Raw genomic sequence first — 21,858 nt, 5'->3', positions numbered from 1 at the left:
TATGCAAGAAAAGTGGCACTGATGGGCACCAGAACAAGGAGGTTTGTTCTTTGAGACCTCAAGGAAAGTGGCTATGTGCCGTGTGCCTCAAGTGCAAAAATCCCCTCACCATTCCAGTCCCCACACTATGTCCCCTCACCATCCCTGTGCCCACACTGTGTGCCGTCACCATCCATGTGCTCACACCTTGTCCCACACTATCCTTGTGCCCACAGCGTGTTCCCTCATTGTTCCTGTGCCCACACCATGTCCCCTCACCATCCCTGTGCCCACAGTTTCCCCCCACCATCCCTGTGCCCCCACACCGTGTGCCCTCACCATCCCTGTGCCCACACCATGTCCCACACCATCCCTGTGCCCACACCGTGTCCCTCACCATCCCTGTGCCCACACCGTGTCCCCTCATTGTCCCTGTGATGACACCGTGCCCTCACCATCCCTGTGCCCACACCATGTCCCCTCATTGTCCCTGTGCCCACACCATGTCCCACACCATCCCTGTGCCCACACTGTGTCCCCTCACCATCCCTGTGCCAACACACCATGTCCCCTCACCATCCCTGTGCCCACACCGTGTCCCCCCACTATCCCTATGACCACACCGTGTCCCCCCACCATCCCTGTGCCCACATCATGTCCTCTGATTGTCCCTGTGCCCACACCGTGTCCCCCGAGCATCCCTGTGCCAACACCATGTCCCACACCATCCCTGTGCCCACACGGTGTCCCACAACATCCTTATGCCCACAGGGTGTCCCCTCATTGTCCCTGGGGCCACACCATGTCCCCTCATCATCCCTGTGCCCGCACCATGTCCCACACCATCCCTGTGCCCACTCAGTGTCCCACACCATCCCTATTCCCAGACCATGTCCCCTCATTGTCACTGTGCCCACACCATATCCCACACCATCCCTGTGCCCCCACTGTATCCCCCCACCATCCCTGTGCCCCCACACCATGTCCCCTCACCATCCCTGTGCCCACACCATCCCTGTGCCCCCACTGTATCCCCCCACCATCCCTGTGCCCCCACACCATGTCCCCTCACCATCCCTTTGCCCATACCGTGTCCCACACCATCCCTGTGCCCACACCGTGTCCCCTCACCGTCCCTGTGCCCACACCGTGTCCCCTCACCATCCCTGTGACCACACCATGTCCCCTCATTGTCACTGTGCCCACACCATGTCCCACACCATCCCTGTGGCCACACTGTGTCCCCCCACACCATATCCCCTCACCATCCTTGTGCCCACACCATGTCCCACACCATCCCTGTGCCCACATCATGCCCTCACCATCCCTATGCACACACAATATCCCACATCATCCCTGTGCCCACACCGTGTCCCCCCACCATCCCTGTGCCCACACTGTGTCCCCTCATTGTCCCTGTGCCCACACCATGTCCCACATGCCTGTGCCCACAGCATGTCCCACACCATCCCCGTGCCCACACCGCATCCCCTCACTATTCCAGTGCCCACACCGTGCCCCACACCATCCCTGTGCCCACACCATGTCCCCTCACCATCCCTGTGCCCACACCATGTCCCCTCATTGTCCCTGTGCCCACACCATGTCCCCTCACCATCCCTGTGCCCACATCATGTCCCCTCATTGTCCCTGTGCCCACACCATGTCCCCTCACCTTCCCTATACCCACACTGTGCCCCACACCATCCCTGTGCCCACACCATGTCCCCTCACCATCCCTGTGCCCACACCATCCCTGTGCCCCCTAACCACCCCCTTGTCCCCTCACCACCCCCATGTCCCCTCACCAACCCCTTGTCCCCTCACCACCCCCTTCTCCCCTCACCATCCCCATGTCCCCTCACCTTCCCCTTCTCCCCTCACCACCCCCATGTCCCCTAACCCCGCGTGTCCCCTCAGCAACCGTTTCTCCCCTCACCACCCCCTTCTCCCCTTACCATCCCCTTCTCCCCTCACCACCCCCGTGTCCCCTCACCAGCCGCATGTTCCCTCACCCCCCCTTGTCCCATCACCTCCCCCGTGTCCCCTCACCCCCTCGTGTACCCTCACCATCCCTGTGCCCACACCATGTCCCCTCACAATCCCTCTGCCCACACTGTGCCCCTCACCATCCTTGTGCCCACACCGTGCCCCACACAATCCCTGTGCCCACACCGTTTCCCCTCATTGTCCCTGTGCCCACACCGTGCCCTCACCATCACTGTGCCCACAGAGTGTCCCACACCATCATTATGCCCACACTATGTTCCCTCACCATCCCTGTGCCCAAACTGTGTCCCCACACCGTCCCTGTTCCGACACCATGTCCCCTCATTGTCCCTGTGCCCACACCATGTCCCCTCATCATCCCCCTTCTTCCCTCACCACGCCCTTGTCCCCTCACCAGCCCCGTGTCTCCTCACCAGCCCCGTGTCCCCTCACCCCCCCCATGTCCCCTCACCTGCCCAATGTCCCCTCACCATCCCCGTGTCCCCTCAACATGCCCTTATCCCCTCACCACCCCCATGTCCTCTCACCATCCCCTTCTCCCCTCACCAGCCCCATGTCCCCTCACCAACTCCTGTTGGCACAAATTCTGTATGTCTATATATGTGCACACTATAAAATCAATCAAGTCTTCCAACTATCAGTCAAATCCTTTCAGTTTCAGAAAACTCCCTGTAATAAATTCAGAAGAATACTCCAATTCTCTGGAAAGAATTGTTTATCTTTATACTGTGTGCACAAATTACATTTTACCAAGCCATTCAATAATCAGACAAATTCTTCAACTTTCTGATTTATACCAGCATTAAATTCAGAAGACTAGTCTAGTTATCAGGCACAAAATCTGTATGTGTAAATCTCTGCACACTGTAAAATAAATCAAGTCTTCCAACTATCAGTCAAATCCATTCAGTTTCAGAAAGCTACCTGTCATAAATTCAGAAGAATACTCCAATTCTCAGACAATAATTCTCTATCTTTATACTCTGTGCACAAAGTACATTCAACCAAACCCTCAAATTATCAGCCAAATTCTCTAACTTTCAGATTTCCACCAGCATTAAATTCAGAGGAGTAGTCTAGTTATCAAGCACAAATTCTATATGTGTAAATCTCTGCACACTGTAAAATCAATCAAGTCTTCCAATAATCAGTCAAATCCTTTCAGTTTCAGAAAACTCCCTGTAATAAATTCAGAAGAATGCTCCAATTCTCAGGAAAGAATTGTTTATCTTTATACTCTGTGCACAAATTACATTTTACCAAGCCATCCAATTATCAGCCAAAATTCTTCAACTTTCAGATATATACCAGCATTAAATTCAGAGCAGTAGTGTAGTTATCAGGCACAAATTCTGTATGTCTATATATGTGTACACTATAAAATCAATCAAGTCTTCCAATTATCAGTCAAATCATTTCACTTTCAGAAACTTACCTGTCATAAATTCAGAAGAATACTGTAATTCTCTGGAATGAATTCTATATCTTTATACTATGTGCACAAAGCACATTCCACCAAGACCTCCAATAATCAAAAAATTCTTTAACTTTCAGATATATACCAGCATTAAATTCAGAGGAGTAGTCTACTTATCAGGCACAAATTCTGTATGTCTAAATCTCTGCACACTGTAAAATCAATCAAGTCTTCCAATTATCAGTCAAATCCTTTCAGTTTCATAACGCTACCTGTCATAAATTCAGAAGAATACTGTAATTCTCTGGAATGAATTCTATATCTTTATACTATGTGCACAAAGCACAGTCCACCAAGACCTCCAATAATCAAAAAATTCTTTAACTTTCAGATATATACCAGCATTAAATTCAGAGGAGTAGTCTACTTATCAGGCACAAATTCTGTATATATAAATCTGTGCACACGGTAAAATCAATCAAGTCTTCCAATTATCAGTCAAATCCTTTCAGTTTCAGAAAGCCACCTGTAATAAATTCAGAAGAATACTGTAACTCTCTGGAATAAATTCTGTATCTTTATACTGTGTGCACAAAGTACATTCCACAAAGTACTCAAATTATCAGCCAAATTCTGCAACGTTCAGATATATACCAGCATTAAATTCAGAGGAGTACTCTAGTTGTCAGGCACAAATTCTGTATGTTGTATTGTGTACACACAGTAAATTCAACCATGTCCTCCAATTATTGGTCAAATCCTTTCAGATTCAGAAAGCTACCTGTCATAAATTCAAAAGAATACTGTAATTCTCTGGAAAGAATTCTATCTATTTCTACTGTGTACACAGACTATTTTCCACCAAGACCTCAAATTATCAGCCAAATTCTGCAAATTTAAGATGTATACAAGCATTAAATTCAGAAGAGTAGTCTAGTTATCAGGCAAAAATTCTTTATGTGTAAATCTCAGCACACTATAAAATGAATCAAAGCTTCCAATTATCAGTCAAATCCTTTCAGTTTCAGAAAGCTACCTGTCATAAATTCAGAAGAATACTCCAATTCTCTGAAAACAATTCTGTATCTTTTATACTGTGTACACAGACTATTTTCCACCAAGACCTCGCATTATCAGCCAAATTCTGCAAATTTAAGATGTATACAAGCATTAAATTCAGAAGAGTAGTCTAGTTATCAAGCACAAATTCTGTATGTGTAAATTTGTGTACACTGTAAAATCAATCAAGTCTTCCAATTATCAGTCAAATCCTATCACTTTAAGAAAGCTACCTGTCATAAATTCAGAAGAATACTCCAAGCCTTGGACGAGAATTCCGTATGTTTATACTGTGTGCACAAATTATATTCCACCAAGCTCTCCAAGTATCAGAAAATTCTATAACTTTCAGATATATACCTGCATTAAATTCAAAGGAGTAGTCTAGTTGTCAGGCACAAATTCTGTATGTTGTATTGTGTACACACAGTAAATTCAAACATGTCCTCGAATTATCAGTCAAATCCTTTCCGTTTCACAAAGTTACCTTTCATACATTCAGAAGAATATTCCAATTCTTAGACGAGAAATATGTATTTTTATACTGTGTACACAAAGTACATTCAATAAAGCACTCGAATTATCAACCAAATTCTGTAACTTTCAGATATATACCACCATTAAAGTCAGAGGAGTAGTCTAGTTACCATTTTTAACCAACACCGAGCTCTTTTCAGCAGCGGGACACCGGAGCCCTCATTACAAGGCCGAGGCCAGTCACGCAGCAGGAGGAAAGCCACGTGTATCCCCGGATCAGGTGCCTCTGGGAAAGAGGAGAAGCAAAGCCCACTGAACATTGATCAGTATCCTGTAGCTGTGGCACACGCCTGACGTGGCCCTCCCATCCTGCAACCGAGACGCCCTGAAGGGACAAAAAAGGGCTGAGCTGCCCCAAGGTCTCATTGCTCACCCCTGCCCCTCACTGAGCCAATCTGCTTGAACCCTTGAAAAGACTCAGTTGCTCATATACGTGGGGACAAGGACAGGAAAACTCAGTTCCTACTTGGTTGCTACCTTAGAGAGCAGTACTCGGAGGCAAGGCACTGATCCCAGGCATCACTCAGCTGGGTAAGAGCCAGTCAGCGCCAGCACAGCCCGGTGGGATGTGGGCAGCCAGGCACTCCCCAGGCCAGGCAGGACTCTGCCGCAGCACAACCAAACTCAACCTGCTGCCTCCAGCTCCTCCACCAAGCTGGAAAAGCCTCTTTTTCTGCTGTTTAGGTTACGTTGCACATCAAGAGAGCTGTGCCCTGTGGGTGCTGTTAGGAAGCTGCGTGTTTGTGTGTGTGTGTGTGAAGGCAGTGGGGCTGCACAGCCTCATACTCACAAACTGCCGCCCGAGCTTGGCTTTGACGCGCTCGGCCTCGCTCTCAGCGGGGTGCGGGGCGTAGCTGAGGGCACCCATGCGGTTGCTTATCCACAGACGGGCTCTTCCTCGTGTAGAAGGAGCAGGTGCGGAAGCAGCTGAAGGGAGCGTCCTGCACGGCCGTGCCGAGCTGGGGGTCGCAGGGGGGATGTGTGCAGTCATCCTCCAGGCGCCAGGCCTCCCCTGGGGAGCAGAAGGACAAACCACCCCGGTCAGAGCCACAGCCTGGGCTACGTCCTACCGCTCCAGCCATTGGTGGGGGTCCCAGTGGACAGCCCAGCCCAGCCCCCCTCTGCCCACCCCACACCCAGCAGCACGGAGTCACAGAACGGTTTCAGCTGGAAGAGAGCTTGAAGCTCGTCGAGCGCAGCCTTTGTCCCAGCCCTATCGCCCACCAGCCCACTTCCCGTAGTGCAACATCCACCCGGCTCTGAAATCCCTCCAGGGACGGTCACTCCTGCACCTCCCTGGGCAGCCGCTCCAACGCCTGACAACCCTGTCAGCAAAGAAATTCCTCCTCAGATCCAGCTTGAACCTCCCCCGGTGCAACTTGCGGCCGTCTCCTCTCGTTCTATTGCTTGCTACTGGGGAGGACAGACCCACTCCCACCTCGCTACAGCTTCCTTTCAGGTAGTCGCAGAGAGCGAGAAGGGCTCCTCTGACCCTCGTTTTCTCCCCCAAATCCCTCCGTGGGCACCCTACAGCCCCCACAGCTGGAGGGCACATCCCTGCCACAAGCCCCTGGCCATTCCTTGCCCCCACCTGCCCCAGGCAGCACTCCCTGCTCCCGCCCTGCGCAGCCTCGTGTACCCACAGCTCCCAACATCTTTCTGGCAGGAATCAGTTAAAAACAGTCAAGCGTAACAAAGACTTGGCCAGAGTCAGGACCTCCGAGCGCTGCTGCAGGATTCAGTATTATTACTCAGAACAAAGGGAAAATCAGAAATTGAGAAAGACACGATTCACTGTAAAATAACACCATGATAAGAAACCTCAGCTCACTGGAATTCGAACCAGTAGAGGCCTTGAAGACCCCGAATGCTGAAAACAAAGAAGCTGGAGGGCAGACAGCTGCAGATAAGAAGGACTCGGAATGTGGAAAACAGAATTGCTTGCGTTCTGCTCCGTGGCATGGAAATCTACCGGAGACGCTGCACCAGTACAAACCGGAAGGAGCCTTACACCACAATACGAAGCGGGGATAGGTCATAAATATGTAATAGGCACTTCTGCGTACCCCTACCTGTACCCTGTACGTAGCCCTTTGTTATACAATAAGGTGCACGAGCTGGGCAGAATTATCTCCCTCGCACCCACCGGCGCAATACATACCTGGTTCATAACCCTTCACCGTGTGGTAGACTTTGTTCCGCACGTCAATTGGCGAGCCAGGCAGGAGACCCTCTCGGCCCGGCTGCTGGACCGGGCGGGGCGTGGGACATTCTGGGTGCGCCACCAGACTGCTTCTCCAGAGAGTCTCCCATCCCCATCCCATCGCTGCAGGGGAAGAGACCGAGCGGGCCGGGAACGTAAACTGGGAAGCCTGCAGGGGTAGAGGGGATGAGTCCATAAGCCGCGTATGGGACACCTCACGCTGTGACGGGGAGTAGCGGAGATCACCAAGACCCTGTAAGTTGTAAAGGGGGGTATAAGTACCCCTTGCGCCCGGGTGAGGGAGCGATACTGCTCGCCCCTGGGGAATTAGCGAGTTCGCTGGTACGGTAACTTGGGCGCTCCTCGCTGGGACAGCGGGGGCAACGTGTGTGGTATATAATTGCTTGCAGAATTGCTGTACCGGTACCGTGCATATTTTAGCATGGCTAAAGTTACCAAAGCAAGTAGCGATTATGCATTGCAAAGCTCACCAAAACGGAACAGCTGCACAAGAGGTAGCCAATTCGGCGGCAGATCAGGAAGCAAAGACAGCAGCTGAAAAAGGTACAGCAGAGATACCCTCTCTGATTCCGGATGGAAAAATCCCAATCAACCAAATTCCTAACCATTCAAAAGACGACCAGAAATCGATTCAGGATTTAGGGGGAAAACCAGAGAACAACGGTTGGGCTACACCACCACAGGTGACAGTAGCGGTGCCGAGCACGTTACTTTTGGGTTATAATCCTGGTTGAACATAGAAAGTCTCACTGAGGAGTCAAAGCCCTACGTAAGTATCTGAGCAAACGCATTGTCGCCTATAACTTGTACACAACCATCAAACAAGAAACACAACAATGTGAGATTTGGGAAGGGTACTTCCCCTGGACAGTGGTGGCAAATTGACTTTTCAGAACTTGAAAGAAAAAGGGGGTTCCAATATCTACTTGTACTAACTGATACCTTTTCAGGACGGCCAGAAGCATTCCCTTGCCAAACAAACAAGGCTAAAGAGGTAACTAAGGCTTTACTACATGAAGTAATACCGAGATTTGGGATCCCAGCAGTAATATCCTCAGACAGAGACCCTCAATTTGTGACCAAAATTACGCAACAAATTAGTCGGGTTCTGGGGATAGACTGGCAGTTGCACACTCCCTAAAGACCCCAAGCAACGGGCCAGGTAAAGAAGACGAACCACTTCCTTAAATGACAGATTGAAAAATTGTGCCGAGAAACCGGACTAGCCTGGCCTCTGTTACGACCTCTAGCCTTGTTGCGAACAAGAACCAAACTGAGGACTGAGGAGACATTAAGTCCCTTCAAAATACTCTATGGAAGACCCTCTTCAGTTCAGGGGGAAACCTCAACAAAAGCTGCTGCCGAGATGTTAACTGACTAGATAATAAGCTTAAAAAAAAAAAAAAACCAAACAAAAGACCTCAGAAAAGTAGAAAAACTGGTTCTGTGGAACAGAGCTCCTGGCTTGGAGCAGGCTAATGGACAGGAGCTTTTCTGTCCCTGAATTAGGTGAAAGAATCAGCTTTCGGCTGCCGCTCTGGAAAGAGAGGAGGTGTGAGCATGCTAGCAGGCAGCAGCACGGCCAGGTGCATCCCACCAGCCAGAGCCCATCAGCACACACCAGCCCGAGCGGAGGGACGGTCGGTGGAGCAACACGCCCGTACCTCTCAGGCGTCCAGCTGCGGTTCAGATCGGGCTGGGAAAGTCTCCTCTCCCCCGTGCCGAGAAGAGAAAATGCCGTTCAAAATGGCGGCGAAAACGGCGGGAATTTCCTGATTGGCTGCTGGCGCGCGCGGCACCCGGCAGGAGAGAGAGCTTAAAAAAAGCTGCGGTATGGCTTTTGGCCACCGGGTGGCAGCGGCGAGCGCAACGTTCCGATTGGCGGCGGCGTTGCCGGGCAACGGCGACGCGCGATTCCGATTGGCCGCGAAATTCAAAATGGCGGCGAAACGACGGCGCTTTCCGATTGGCCGCGGGCGGGCACGTGAAGCAGGAACGGGCGACGCGCGATTCCGATTGGCCGAAAAATCCAAGATGGCCGCGAGAGGACGCGGCCTTCCGATTGGCTCGGGCGTTGCTAAGCGACGCCGGCGGGAGATTCCGATTGGCCGAAAAAATTCAAGATGGCCGCGAGAAGACGCGGCGTTCCGATTGGCTCGGGCGTTGCTAAGCGACGCCGACGCGCGAGTCCCACTGGCCGAGAAATTCAAGATGGCGGACGAAGCGACGCCGCTTTCCGATTGGCCGCGGGCGGACACGTGAACCGGGAACGGGCGACGCGCGATTCCGATTGGCCGGCAGGTAAAAAAGCCGAAAAAATTCGAAAAAAAGCAGAAAAAACCCAAAGAAGCGGCAGTAAAAAAGCAGAAAAAAAACCCAGAAGCAAGGGAGATTAAAGGCGGAAGCGAGGGAGCGATCAGGGAGAAGAAATTGGCGAAGAAAGGCAGAAAAGTGGCAGGAAAATATAGAAAACCGCGGGGAAAAAAGCAGAAAACGCACAGAGAAAAGGCTGAGAGAAGGCAGAGGGAGGACAGAAGAGAGGCAGGAGAACGGCGGAAAAAAATATCAGAAGAGAGACAGAAAACGTTGGAAACGAATTTTGAAACGACAGGAAAAACGGCAGTTCAAAGGCTGAGCAACGGCACTAAAACGTGGCAGGAAGCAAGAAGTAAGGCAGGAGAAATACAGAAGAAAGGCAGAAAACCGGTAGAAAATCGGTAGGGAAAAGGTAGAAGAGAAAGGCACAACAAACAGATGAAACGCAGATTAAAGCCTGCCATCTCGTTTCTCGCCACTAGGTGGCAGCGCCGCGCGGCTCCCGGGCTGCGATCTCGTTTTCCGCCACTGGGTGGCAGCGCCGAGCGTCCCGGGCTCCGATCTCGTTTTCCGCCACTGGGTGGCAGCGCCGAGTGCTGTGTGCATAAAATATATTCCACCAAGCCCTCCAATTATCAGTCAAATTCTGTAACATTCAGATATATACCCGCATTATATTCAGAGGAGTAGTCTAGTTATCATGAACAAATTCTGTATGTGTAAATATATGCACACTGTAAAACCAATCAAGTCTTCCAATTATCAGTCAATCCTTTCAGTTTCAGAAACCTACCTGTCATAAATTCAGAAGAATACTCCAATTCTCTGGAAAGAATTCTGTATATTTATACTGTGTGCACAAAGTACATTCCACCAAGACCTCCAATAATCAAAAAATTCTTTAACTTTCAGATATATACCAGCATTAAATTCAGAGGAGTAGTCTACTTATCAGGCACAAATTCTGTATATATAAATCTGTGCACACGGTAAAATCAATCAAGTCTTCCAATTATCAGTCAAATCCTTTCAGTTTCAGAAAGCCACCTGTAATAAATTCAGAAGAATACTGTAACTCTCTGGAATAAATTCTGTATCTTTATACTGTGTGCACAAGGTACATTCCACAAAGTACTCAAATTATCAGCCAAATTCTGCAACGTTCAGATATATACCAGCATTAAATTCAGAGGAGTACTCTAGTTGTCAGGCACAAATTCTGTATGTTGTATTGTGTACACACAGTAAATTCAACCATGTCCTCCAATTATCGGTCAAATCCTTTCAGATTCAGAAAGCTACCTGTCATAAATTCAAAAGAATACTGTAATTCGTACATTCCACCAGGCCATCCAATTACCAGCCAAAATTCTGTAACTTTCAGATACATACAAGCATTAAATTCAGAGGAGTAGTCTACTTATCAGGCACAAATTCTGTATGTCTAAATCTCTGCACACTGTAAAATCAATCAAGTCTTCCAATTATCAGTCACATCCTTTCCGTTTCATAACGCTACCTGTAATAAATTCAGAAGAATACTCCAATTCTCAAGTGATAATTCTGTATCTTTCTACTCTGTGCACAAAGTACATTCCACCAAGCCCTCCAATTACAAGCCAAATTCTTTTACTTTCAGATATATACCAGCAAAAAATTCACGTGAGTAGTCTAGTTATCAGGCACAAATTCTGTATGTCTAAATCTGTGCAAACTGTAAAATCAATCAAGGTTTCCAATTATCAGTCAAATCATTTCACTTTCAGAAACCTACCTGTCATAAATTCAGAAGAATACTCCAATTCTCTAGAAAGAATTCTATCTATTTCTACTGTGTACACAGACTATTTTCCACCAAGACCTCGAATTATCAGCCAAATTCTGCAAATTTAAGATGTATACAAGCATTAAATTCAGAAGAGTAGTCTAGTTATCAGGCAAAAATTCTTTATGTGTAAATCTCAGCACACTATAAAATGAATCAAAGCTTCCAATTATCAGTCAAATCCTTTCAGTTTCAGAAAGCTACCTGTCATAAATTCAGAAGAATACTCCAATTCTCTGAAAACAATTCTGTATCTTTTATACTGTGTACACAGACTATTTTCCACCAAGACCTCGCATTATCAGCCAAATTCTGCAAATTTAAGATGTATACAAGCATTAAATTCAGAAGAGTAGTCTAGTTATCAAGCACAAATTCTGTATGTGTAAATTTGTGTACACTGTAAAATCAATCAAGTCTTCCAATTATCAGTCAAATCCTATCACTTTAAGAAAGCTACCTGTCATAAATTCAGAAGAATACTCCAAGCCTTGGACGAGAATTCCGTATGTTTATACTGTGTGCACAAATTATATTCCACCAAGCTCTCCAAGTATCAGAAAATTCTATAACTTTCAGATATATACCTGCATTAAATTCAAAGGAGTAGTCTAGTTGTCAGGCACAAATTCTGTATGTTGTATTGTGTACACACAGTAAATTCAAACATGTCCTCGAATTATCAGTCAAATCCTTTCCGTTTCACAAAGTTACCTTTCATACATTCAGAAGAATATTCCAATTCTTAGACGAGAAATATGTATTTTTATACTGTGTACACAAAGTACATTCAATAAAGCACTCGAATTATCAACCAAATTCTGTAACTTTCAGATATATACCACCATTAAAGTCAGAGGAGTAGTCTAGTTACCATTTTTAACCAACACCGAGCTCTTTTCAGCAGCGGGACACCGGAGCCCTCATTACAAGGCCGAGGCCAGTCACGCAGCAGGAGGAAAGCCACGTGTATCCCCGGATCAGGTGCCTCTGGGAAAGAGGAGAAGCAAAGCCCACTGAACATTGATCAGTATCCTGTAGCTGTGGCACACGCCTGACGTGGCCCTCCCATCCTGCAACCGAGACGCCCTGAAGGGACAAAAAAGGGCTGAGCTGCCCCAAGGTCTCATTGCTCACCCCTGCCCCTCACTGAGCCAATCTGCTTGAACCCTTGAAAAGACTCAGTTGCTCATATACGTGGGGACAAGGACAGGAAAACTCAGTTCCTACTTGGTTGCTACCTTAGAGAGCAGTACTCGGAGGCAAGGCACTGATCCCAGGCATCACTCAGCTGGGTAAGAGCCAGTCAGCGCCAGCACAGCCCGGTGGGATGTGGGCAGCCAGGCACTCCCCAGGCCAGGCAGGACTCTGCCGCAGCACAACCAAACTCAACCTGCTGCCTCCAGCTCCTCCACCAAGCTGGAAAAGCCTCTTTTTCTGCTGTTTAGGTTACGTTGCACATCAAGAGAGCTGTGCCCTGTGGGTGCTGTTAGGAAGCTGCGTGTTTGTGTGTGTGTGTGTGAAGGCAGTGGGGCTGCACAGCCTCATACTCACAAACTGCCGCCCGAGCTTGGCTTTGACGCGCTCGGCCTCGCTCTCAGCGGGGTGCGGGGCGTAGCTGAGGGCACCCATGCGGTTGCTTATCCACAGACGGGCTCTTCCTCGTGTAGAAGGAGCAGGTGCGGAAGCAGCTGAAGGGAGCGTCCTGCACGGCCGTGCCGAGCTGGGGGTCGCAGGGGGGATGTGTGCAGTCATCCTCCAGGCGCCAGGCCTCCCCTGGGGAGCAGAAGGACAAACCACCCCGGTCAGAGCCACAGCCTGGGCTACGTCCTACCGCTCCAGCCATTGGTGGGGGTCCCAGTGGACAGCCCAGCCCAGCCCCCCTCTGCCCACCCCACACCCAGCAGCACGGAGTCACAGAACGGTTTCAGCTGGAAGAGAGCTTGAAGCTCGTCGAGCGCAGCCTTTGTCCCAGCCCTATCGCCCACCAGCCCACTTCCCGTAGTGCAACATCCACCCGGCTCTGAAATCCCTCCAGGGACGGTCACTCCTGCACCTCCCTGGGCAGCCGCTCCAACGCCTGACAACCCTGTCAGCAAAGAAATTCCTCCTCAGATCCAGCTTGAACCTCCCCCGGTGCAACTTGCGGCCGTCTCCTCTCGTTCTATTGCTTGCTACTGGGGAGGACAGACCCACTCCCACCTCGCTACAGCTTCCTTTCAGGTAGTCGCAGAGAGCGAGAAGGGCTCCTCTGACCCTCGTTTTCTCCCCCAAATCCCTCCGTGGGCACCCTACAGCCCCCACAGCTGGAGGGCACATCCCTGCCACAAGCCCCTGGCCATTCCTTGCCCCCACCTGCCCCAGGCAGCACTCCCTGCTCCCGCCCTGCGCAGCCTCGTGTACCCACAGCTCCCAACATCTTTCTGGCAGGAATCAGTTAAAAACAGTCAAGCGTAACAAAGACTTGGCCAGAGTCAGGACCTCCGAGCGCTGCTGCAGGATTCAGTATTATTACTCAGAACAAAGGGAAAATCAGAAATTGAGAAAGACACGATTCACTGTAAAATAACACCATGATAAGAAACCTCAGCTCACTGGAATTCGAACCAGTAGAGGCCTTGAAGACCCCGAATGCTGAAAACAAAGAAGCTGGAGGGCAGACAGCTGCAGATAAGAAGGACTCGGAATGTGGAAAACAGAATTGCTTGCGTTCTGCTCCGTGGCATGGAAATCTACCGGAGACGCTGCACCAGTACAAACCGGAAGGAGCCTTACACCACAATACGAAGCGGGGATAGGTCATAAATATGTAATAGGCACTTCTGCGTACCCCTACCTGTACCCTGTACGTAGCCCTTTGTTATACAATAAGGTGCACGAGCTGGGCAGAATTATCTCCCTCGCACCCACCGGCGCAATACATACCTGGTTCATAACCCTTCACCGTGTGGTAGACTTTGTTCCGCACGTCAATTGGCGAGCCAGGCAGGAGACCCTCTCGGCCCGGCTGCTGGACCGGGCGGGGCGTGGGACATTCTGGGTGCGCCACCAGACTGCTTCTCCAGAGAGTCTCCCATCCCCATCCCATCGCTGCAGGGGAAGAGACCGAGCGGGCCGGGAACGTAAACTGGGAAGCCTGCAGGGGTAGAGGGGATGAGTCCATAAGCCGCGTATGGGACACCTCACGCTGTGACGGGGAGTAGCGGAGATCACCAAGACCCTGTAAGTTGTAAAGGGGGGTATAAGTACCCCTTGCGCCCGGGTGAGGGAGCGATACTGCTCGCCCCTGGGGAATTAGCGAGTTCGCTGGTACGGTAACTTGGGCGCTCCTCGCTGGGACAGCGGGGGCAACGTGTGTGGTATATAATTGCTTGCAGAATTGCTGTACCGGTACCGTGCATATTTTAGCATGGCTAAAGTTACCAAAGCAAGTAGCGATTATGCATTGCAAAGCTCACCAAAACGGAACAGCTGCACAAGAGGTAGCCAATTCGGCGGCAGATCAGGAAGCAAAGACAGCAGCTGAAAAAGGTACAGCAGAGATACCCTCTCTGATTCCGGATGGAAAAATCCCAATCAACCAAATTCCTAACCATTCAAAAGACGACCAGAAATCGATTCAGGATTTAGGGGGAAAACCAGAGAACAACGGTTGGGCTACACCACCACAGGTGACAGTAGCGGTGCCGAGCACGTTACTTTTGGGTTATAATCCTGGTTGAACATAGAAAGTCTCACTGAGGAGTCAAAGCCCTACGTAAGTATCTGAGCAAACGCATTGTCGCCTATAACTTGTACACAACCATCAAACAAGAAACACAACAATGTGAGATTTGGGAAGGGTACTTCCCCTGGACAGTGGTGGCAAATTGACTTTTCAGAACTTGAAAGAAAAAGGGGGTTCCAATATCTACTTGTACTAACTGATACCTTTTCAGGACGGCCAGAAGCATTCCCTTGCCAAACAAACAAGGCTAAAGAGGTAACTAAGGCTTTACTACATGAAGTAATACCGAGATTTGGGATCCCAGCAGTAATATCCTCAGACAGAGACCCTCAATTTGTGACCAAAATTACGCAACAAATTAGTCGGGTTCTGGGGATAGACTGGCAGTTGCACACTCCCTAAAGACCCCAAGCAACGGGCCAGGTAAAGAAGACGAACCACTTCCTTAAATGACAGATTGAAAAATTGTGCCGAGAAACCGGACTAGCCTGGCCTCTGTTACGACCTCTAGCCTTGTTGCGAACAAGAACCAAACTGAGGACTGAGGAGACATTAAGTCCCTTCAAAATACTCTATGGAAGACCCTCTTCAGTTCAGGGGGAAACCTCAACAAAAGCTGCTGCCGAGATGTTAACTGACTAGATAATAAGCTTAAAAAAAAAAAAAAACCAAACAAAAGACCTCAGAAAAGTAGAAAAACTGGTTCTGTGGAACAGAGCTCCTGGCTTGGAGCAGGCTAATGGACAGGAGCTTTTCTGTCCCTGAATTAGGTGAAAGAATCAGCTTTCGGCTGCCGCTCTGGAAAGAGAGGAGGTGTGAGCATGCTAGCAGGCAGCAGCACGGCCAGGTGCATCCCACCAGCCAGAGCCCATCAGCACACACCAGCCCGAGCGGAGGGACGGTCGGTGGAGCAACACGCCCGTACCTCTCAGGCGTCCAGCTGCGGTTCAGATCGGGCTGGGAAAGTCTCCTCTCCCCCGTGCCGAGAAGAGAAAATGCCGTTCAAAATGGCGGCGAAAACGGCGGGAATTTCCTGATTGGCTGCTGGCGCGCGCGGCACCCGGCAGGAGAGAGAGCTTAAAAAAAGCTGCGGTATGGCTTTTGGCCACCGGGTGGCAGCGGCGAGCGCAACGTTCCGATTGGCGGCGGCGTTGCCGGGCAACGGCGACGCGCGATTCCGATTGGCCGCGAAATTCAAAATGGCGGCGAAACGACGGCGCTTTCCGATTGGCCGCGGGCGGGCACGTGAAGCAGGAACGGGCGACGCGCGATTCCGATTGGCCGAAAAATCCAAGATGGCCGCGAGAGGACGCGGCCTTCCGATTGGCTCGGGCGTTGCTAAGCGACGCCGGCGGGAGATTCCGATTGGCCGAAAAAATTCAAGATGGCCGCGAGAAGACGCGGCGTTCCGATTGGCTCGGGCGTTGCTAAGCGACGCCGACGCGCGAGTCCCACTGGCCGAGAAATTCAAGATGGCGGACGAAGCGACGCCGCTTTCCGATTGGCCGCGGGCGGACACGTGAACCGGGAACGGGCGACGCGCGATTCCGATTGGCCGGCAGGTAAAAAAGCCGAAAAAATTCGAAAAAAAGCAGAAAAAACCCAAAGAAGCGGCAGTAAAAAAGCAGAAAAAAAACCCAGAAGCAAGGGAGATTAAAGGCGGAAGCGAGGGAGCGATCAGGGAGAAGAAATTGGCGAAGAAAGGCAGAAAAGTGGCAGGAAAATATAGAAAACCGCGGGGAAAAAAGCAGAAAACGCACAGAGAAAAGGCTGAGAGAAGGCAGAGGGAGGACAGAAGAGAGGCAGGAGAACGGCGGAAAAAAATATCAGAAGAGAGACAGAAAACGTTGGAAACGAATTTTGAAACGACAGGAAAAACGGCAGTTCAAAGGCTGAGCAACGGCACTAAAACGTGGCAGGAAGCAAGAAGTAAGGCAGGAGAAATACAGAAGAAAGGCAGAAAACCGGTAGAAAATCGGTAGGGAAAAGGTAGAAGAGAAAGGCACAACAAACAGATGAAACGCAGATTAAAGCCTGCCATCTCGTTTCTCGCCACTAGGTGGCAGCGCCGCGCGGCTCCCGGGCTGCGATCTCGTTTTCCGCCACTGGGTGGCAGCGCCGAGCGTCCCGGGCTCCGATCTCGTTTTCCGCCACTGGGTGGCAGCGCCGAGTGCTGTGTGCATAAAATATATTCCACCAAGCCCTCCAATTATCAGTCAAATTCTGTAACATTCAGATATATACCCGCATTATATTCAGAGGAGTAGTCTAGTTATCATGAACAAATTCTGTATGTGTAAATATATGCACACTGTAAAACCAATCAAGTCTTCCAATTATCAGTCAATCCTTTCAGTTTCAGAAACCTACCTGTCATAAATTCAGAAGAATACTCCAATTCTCTGGAAAGAATTCTGTATATTTATACTGTGTGCACAAAGTACATTCCACCAAGACCTCCAATAATCAAAAAATTCTTTAACTTTCAGATATATACCAGCATTAAATTCAGAGGAGTAGTCTACTTATCAGGCACAAATTCTGTATATATAAATCTGTGCACACGGTAAAATCAATCAAGTCTTCCAATTATCAGTCAAATCCTTTCAGTTTCAGAAAGCCACCTGTAATAAATTCAGAAGAATACTGTAACTCTCTGGAATAAATTCTGTATCTTTATACTGTGTGCACAAGGTACATTCCACAAAGTACTCAAATTATCAGCCAAATTCTGCAACGTTCAGATATATACCAGCATTAAATTCAGAGGAGTACTCTAGTTGTCAGGCACAAATTCTGTATGTTGTATTGTGTACACACAGTAAATTCAACCATGTCCTCCAATTATCGGTCAAATCCTTTCAGATTCAGAAAGCTACCTGTCATAAATTCAAAAGAATACTGTAATTCGTACATTCCACCAGGCCATCCAATTACCAGCCAAAATTCTGTAACTTTCAGATACATACAAGCATTAAATTCAGAGGAGTAGTCTACTTATCAGGCACAAATTCTGTATGTCTAAATCTCTGCACACTGTAAAATCAATCAAGTCTTCCAATTATCAGTCACATCCTTTCCGTTTCATAACGCTACCTGTAATAAATTCAGAAGAATACTCCAATTCTCAAGTGATAATTCTGTATCTTTCTACTCTGTGCACAAAGTACATTCCACCAAGCCCTCCAATTACAAGCCAAATTCTTTTACTTTCAGATATATACCAGCAAAAAATTCACGTGAGTAGTCTAGTTATCAGGCACAAATTCTGTATGTCTAAATCTGTGCAAACTGTAAAATCAATCAAGGTTTCCAATTATCAGTCAAATCATTTCACTTTCAGAAACCTACCTGTCATAAATTCAGAAGAATACTCCAATTCTCTAGAAAGAATTCTATCTATTTCTACTGTGTACACAGACTATTTTCCACCAAGACCTCGAATTATCAGCCAAATTCTGCAAATTTAAGATGTATACAAGCATTAAATTCAGAAGAGTAGTCTAGTTATCAGGCAAAAATTCTTTATGTGTAAATCTCAGCACACTATAAAATGAATCAAAGCTTCCAATTATCAGTCAAATCCTTTCAGTTTCAGAAAGCTACCTGTCATAAATTCAGAAGAATACTCCAATTCTCTGAAAACAATTCTGTATCTTTTATACTGTGTACACAGACTATTTTCCACCAAGACCTCGCATTATCAGCCAAATTCTGCAAATTTAAGATGTATACAAGCATTAAATTCAGAAGAGTAGTCTAGTTATCAAGCACAAATTCTGTATGTGTAAATTTGTGTACACTGTAAAATCAATCAAGTCTTCCAATTATCAGTCAAATCCTATCACTTTAAGAAAGCTACCTGTCATAAATTCAGAAGAATACTCCAAGCCTTGGACGAGAATTCCGTATGTTTATACTGTGTGCACAAATTATATTCCACCAAGCTCTCCAAGTATCAGAAAATTCTATAACTTTCAGATATATACCTGCATTAAATTCAAAGGAGTAGTCTAGTTGTCAGGCACAAATTCTGTATGTTGTATTGTGTACACACAGTAAATTCAAACATGTCCTCGAATTATCAGTCAAATCCTTTCCGTTTCACAAAGTTACCTTTCATACATTCAGAAGAATATTCCAATTCTTAGACGAGAAATATGTATTTTTATACTGTGTACACAAAGTACATTCAATAAAGCACTCGAATTATCAACCAAATTCTGTAACTTTCAGATATATACCACCATTAAAGTCAGAGGAGTAGTCTAGTTACCATTTTTAACCAACACCGAGCTCTTTTCAGCAGCGGGACACCGGAGCCCTCATTACAAGGCCGAGGCCAGTCACGCAGCAGGAGGAAAGCCACGTGTATCCCCGGATCAGGTGCCTCTGGGAAAGAGGAGAAGCAAAGCCCACTGAACATTGATCAGTATCCTGTAGCTGTGGCACACGCCTGACGTGGCCCTCCCATCCTGCAACCGAGACGCCCTGAAGGGACAAAAAAGGGCTGAGCTGCCCCAAGGTCTCATTGCTCACCCCTGCCCCTCACTGAGCCAATCTGCTTGAACCCTTGAAAAGACTCAGTTGCTCATATACGTGGGGACAAGGACAGGAAAACTCAGTTCCTACTTGGTTGCTACCTTAGAGAGCAGTACTCGGAGGCAAGGCACTGATCCCAGGCATCACTCAGCTGGGTAAGAGCCAGTCAGCGCCAGCACAGCCCGGTGGGATGTGGGCAGCCAGGCACTCCCCAGGCCAGGCAGGACTCTGCCGCAGCACAACCAAACTCAACCTGCTGCCTCCAGCTCCTCCACCAAGCTGGAAAAGCCTCTTTTTCTGCTGTTTAGGTTACGTTGCACATCAAGAGAGCTGTGCCCTGTGGGTGCTGTTAGGAAGCTGCGTGTTTGTGTGTGTGTGTGTGAAGGCAGTGGGGCTGCACAGCCTCATACTCACAAACTGCCGCCCGAGCTTGGCTTTGACGCGCTCGGCCTCGCTCTCAGCGGGGTGCGGGGCGTAGCTGAGGGCACCCATGCGGTTGCTTATCCACAGACGGGCTCTTCCTCGTGTAGAAGGAGCAGGTGCGGAAGCAGCTGAAGGGAGCGTCCTGCACGGCCGTGCCGAGCTGGGGGTCGCAGGGGGGATGTGTGCAGTCATCCTCCAGGCGCCAGGCCTCCCCTGGGGAGCAGAAGGACAAACCACCCCGGTCAGAGCCACAGCCTGGGCTACGTCCTACCGCTCCAGCCATTGGTGGGGGTCCCAGTGGACAGCCCAGCCCAGCCCCCCTCTGCCCACCCCACACCCAGCAGCACGGAGTCACAGAACGGTTTCAGCTGGAAGAGAGCTTGAAGCTCGTCGAGCGCAGCCTTTGTCCCAGCCCTATCGCCCACCAGCCCACTTCCCGTAGTGCAACATCCACCCGGCTCTGAAATCCCTCCAGGGACGGTCACTCCTGCACCTCCCTGGGCAGCCGCTCCAACGCCTGACAACCCTGTCAGCAAAGAAATTCCTCCTCAGATCCAGCTTGAACCTCCCCCGGTGCAACTTGCGGCCGTCTCCTCTCGTTCTATTGCTTGCTACTGGGGAGGACAGACCCACTCCCACCTCGCTACAGCTTCCTTTCAGGTAGTCGCAGAGAGCGAGAAGGGCTCCTCTGACCCTCGTTTTCTCCCCCAAATCCCTCCGTGGGCACCCTACAGCCCCCACAGCTGGAGGGCACATCCCTGCCACAAGCCCCTGGCCATTCCTTGCCCCCACCTGCCCCAGGCAGCACTCCCTGCTCCCGCCCTGCGCAGCCTCGTGTACCCACAGCTCCCAACATCTTTCTGGCAGGAATCAGTTAAAAACAGTCAAGCGTAACAAAGACTTGGCCAGAGTCAGGACCTCCGAGCGCTGCTGCAGGATTCAGTATTATTACTCAGAACAAAGGGAAAATCAGAAATTGAGAAAGACACGATTCACTGTAAAATAACACCATGATAAGAAACCTCAGCTCACTGGAATTCGAACCAGTAGAGGCCTTGAAGACCCCGAATGCTGAAAACAAAGAAGCTGGAGGGCAGACAGCTGCAGATAAGAAGGACTCGGAATGTGGAAAACAGAATTGCTTGCGTTCTGCTCCGTGGCATGGAAATCTACCGGAGACGCTGCACCAGTACAAACCGGAAGGAGCCTTACACCACAATACGAAGCGGGGATAGGTCATAAATATGTAATAGGCACTTCTGCGTACCCCTACCTGTACCCTGTACGTAGCCCTTTGTTATACAATAAGGTGCACGAGCTGGGCAGAATTATCTCCCTCGCACCCACCGGCGCAATACATACCTGGTTCATAACCCTTCACCGTGTGGTAGACTTTGTTCCGCACGTCAATTGGCGAGCCAGGCAGGAGACCCTCTCGGCCCGGCTGCTGGACCGGGCGGGGCGTGGGACATTCTGGGTGCGCCACCAGACTGCTTCTCCAGAGAGTCTCCCATCCCCATCCCATCGCTGCAGGGGAAGAGACCGAGCGGGCCGGGAACGTAAACTGGGAAGCCTGCAGGGGTAGAGGGGATGAGTCCATAAGCCGCGTATGGGACACCTCACGCTGTGACGGGGAGTAGCGGAGATCACCAAGACCCTGTAAGTTGTAAAGGGGGGTATAAGTACCCCTTGCGCCCGGGTGAGGGAGCGATACTGCTCGCCCCTGGGGAATTAGCGAGTTCGCTGGTACGGTAACTTGGGCGCTCCTCGCTGGGACAGCGGGGGCAACGTGTGTGGTA

At 49.5% G+C, this 21,858-nt stretch overlaps 3 long non-coding RNA genes across 3 annotated transcripts; all 3 read right to left on the bottom strand.

Annotated features, from left to right (window-relative positions):
* Positions 1-4,831: 4,831 nt before the first annotated feature.
* LOC133624827 (uncharacterized) lies at positions 4,832-7,439 on the bottom strand. The gene is made up of 3 exons (XR_009818163.1): positions 7,164-7,439; positions 5,793-6,014; positions 4,832-5,228 (listed from the first exon to the last, which is right to left on the bottom strand). It is a non-coding gene; the product is annotated as an uncharacterized LOC133624827 (long non-coding RNA).
* A 4,331-nt stretch (positions 7,440-11,770) lies between these two features.
* Positions 11,771-14,568, bottom strand: LOC133624825 (uncharacterized). Its single transcript, XR_009818161.1, has 3 exons — positions 14,293-14,568; positions 12,922-13,143; positions 11,771-12,357 (listed from the first exon to the last, which is right to left on the bottom strand). It is a non-coding gene; the product is annotated as an uncharacterized LOC133624825 (long non-coding RNA).
* A 4,331-nt stretch (positions 14,569-18,899) lies between these two features.
* On the bottom strand, positions 18,900-21,697 carry LOC133624826 (uncharacterized). Its single transcript, XR_009818162.1, has 3 exons — positions 21,422-21,697; positions 20,051-20,272; positions 18,900-19,486 (listed from the first exon to the last, which is right to left on the bottom strand). It is a non-coding gene; the product is annotated as an uncharacterized LOC133624826 (long non-coding RNA).
* Between the last annotated feature and the right edge of the window lie 161 nt (positions 21,698-21,858).

Source organism: Colius striatus, chromosome 2, assembly GCF_028858725.1.
Source record: "Colius striatus isolate bColStr4 chromosome 2, bColStr4.1.hap1, whole genome shotgun sequence".
Taxonomy (NCBI): Eukaryota; Metazoa; Chordata; class Aves; order Coliiformes; family Coliidae; genus Colius; species Colius striatus.
This window is presented reverse-complemented; position numbering and strand designations above follow the sequence as displayed.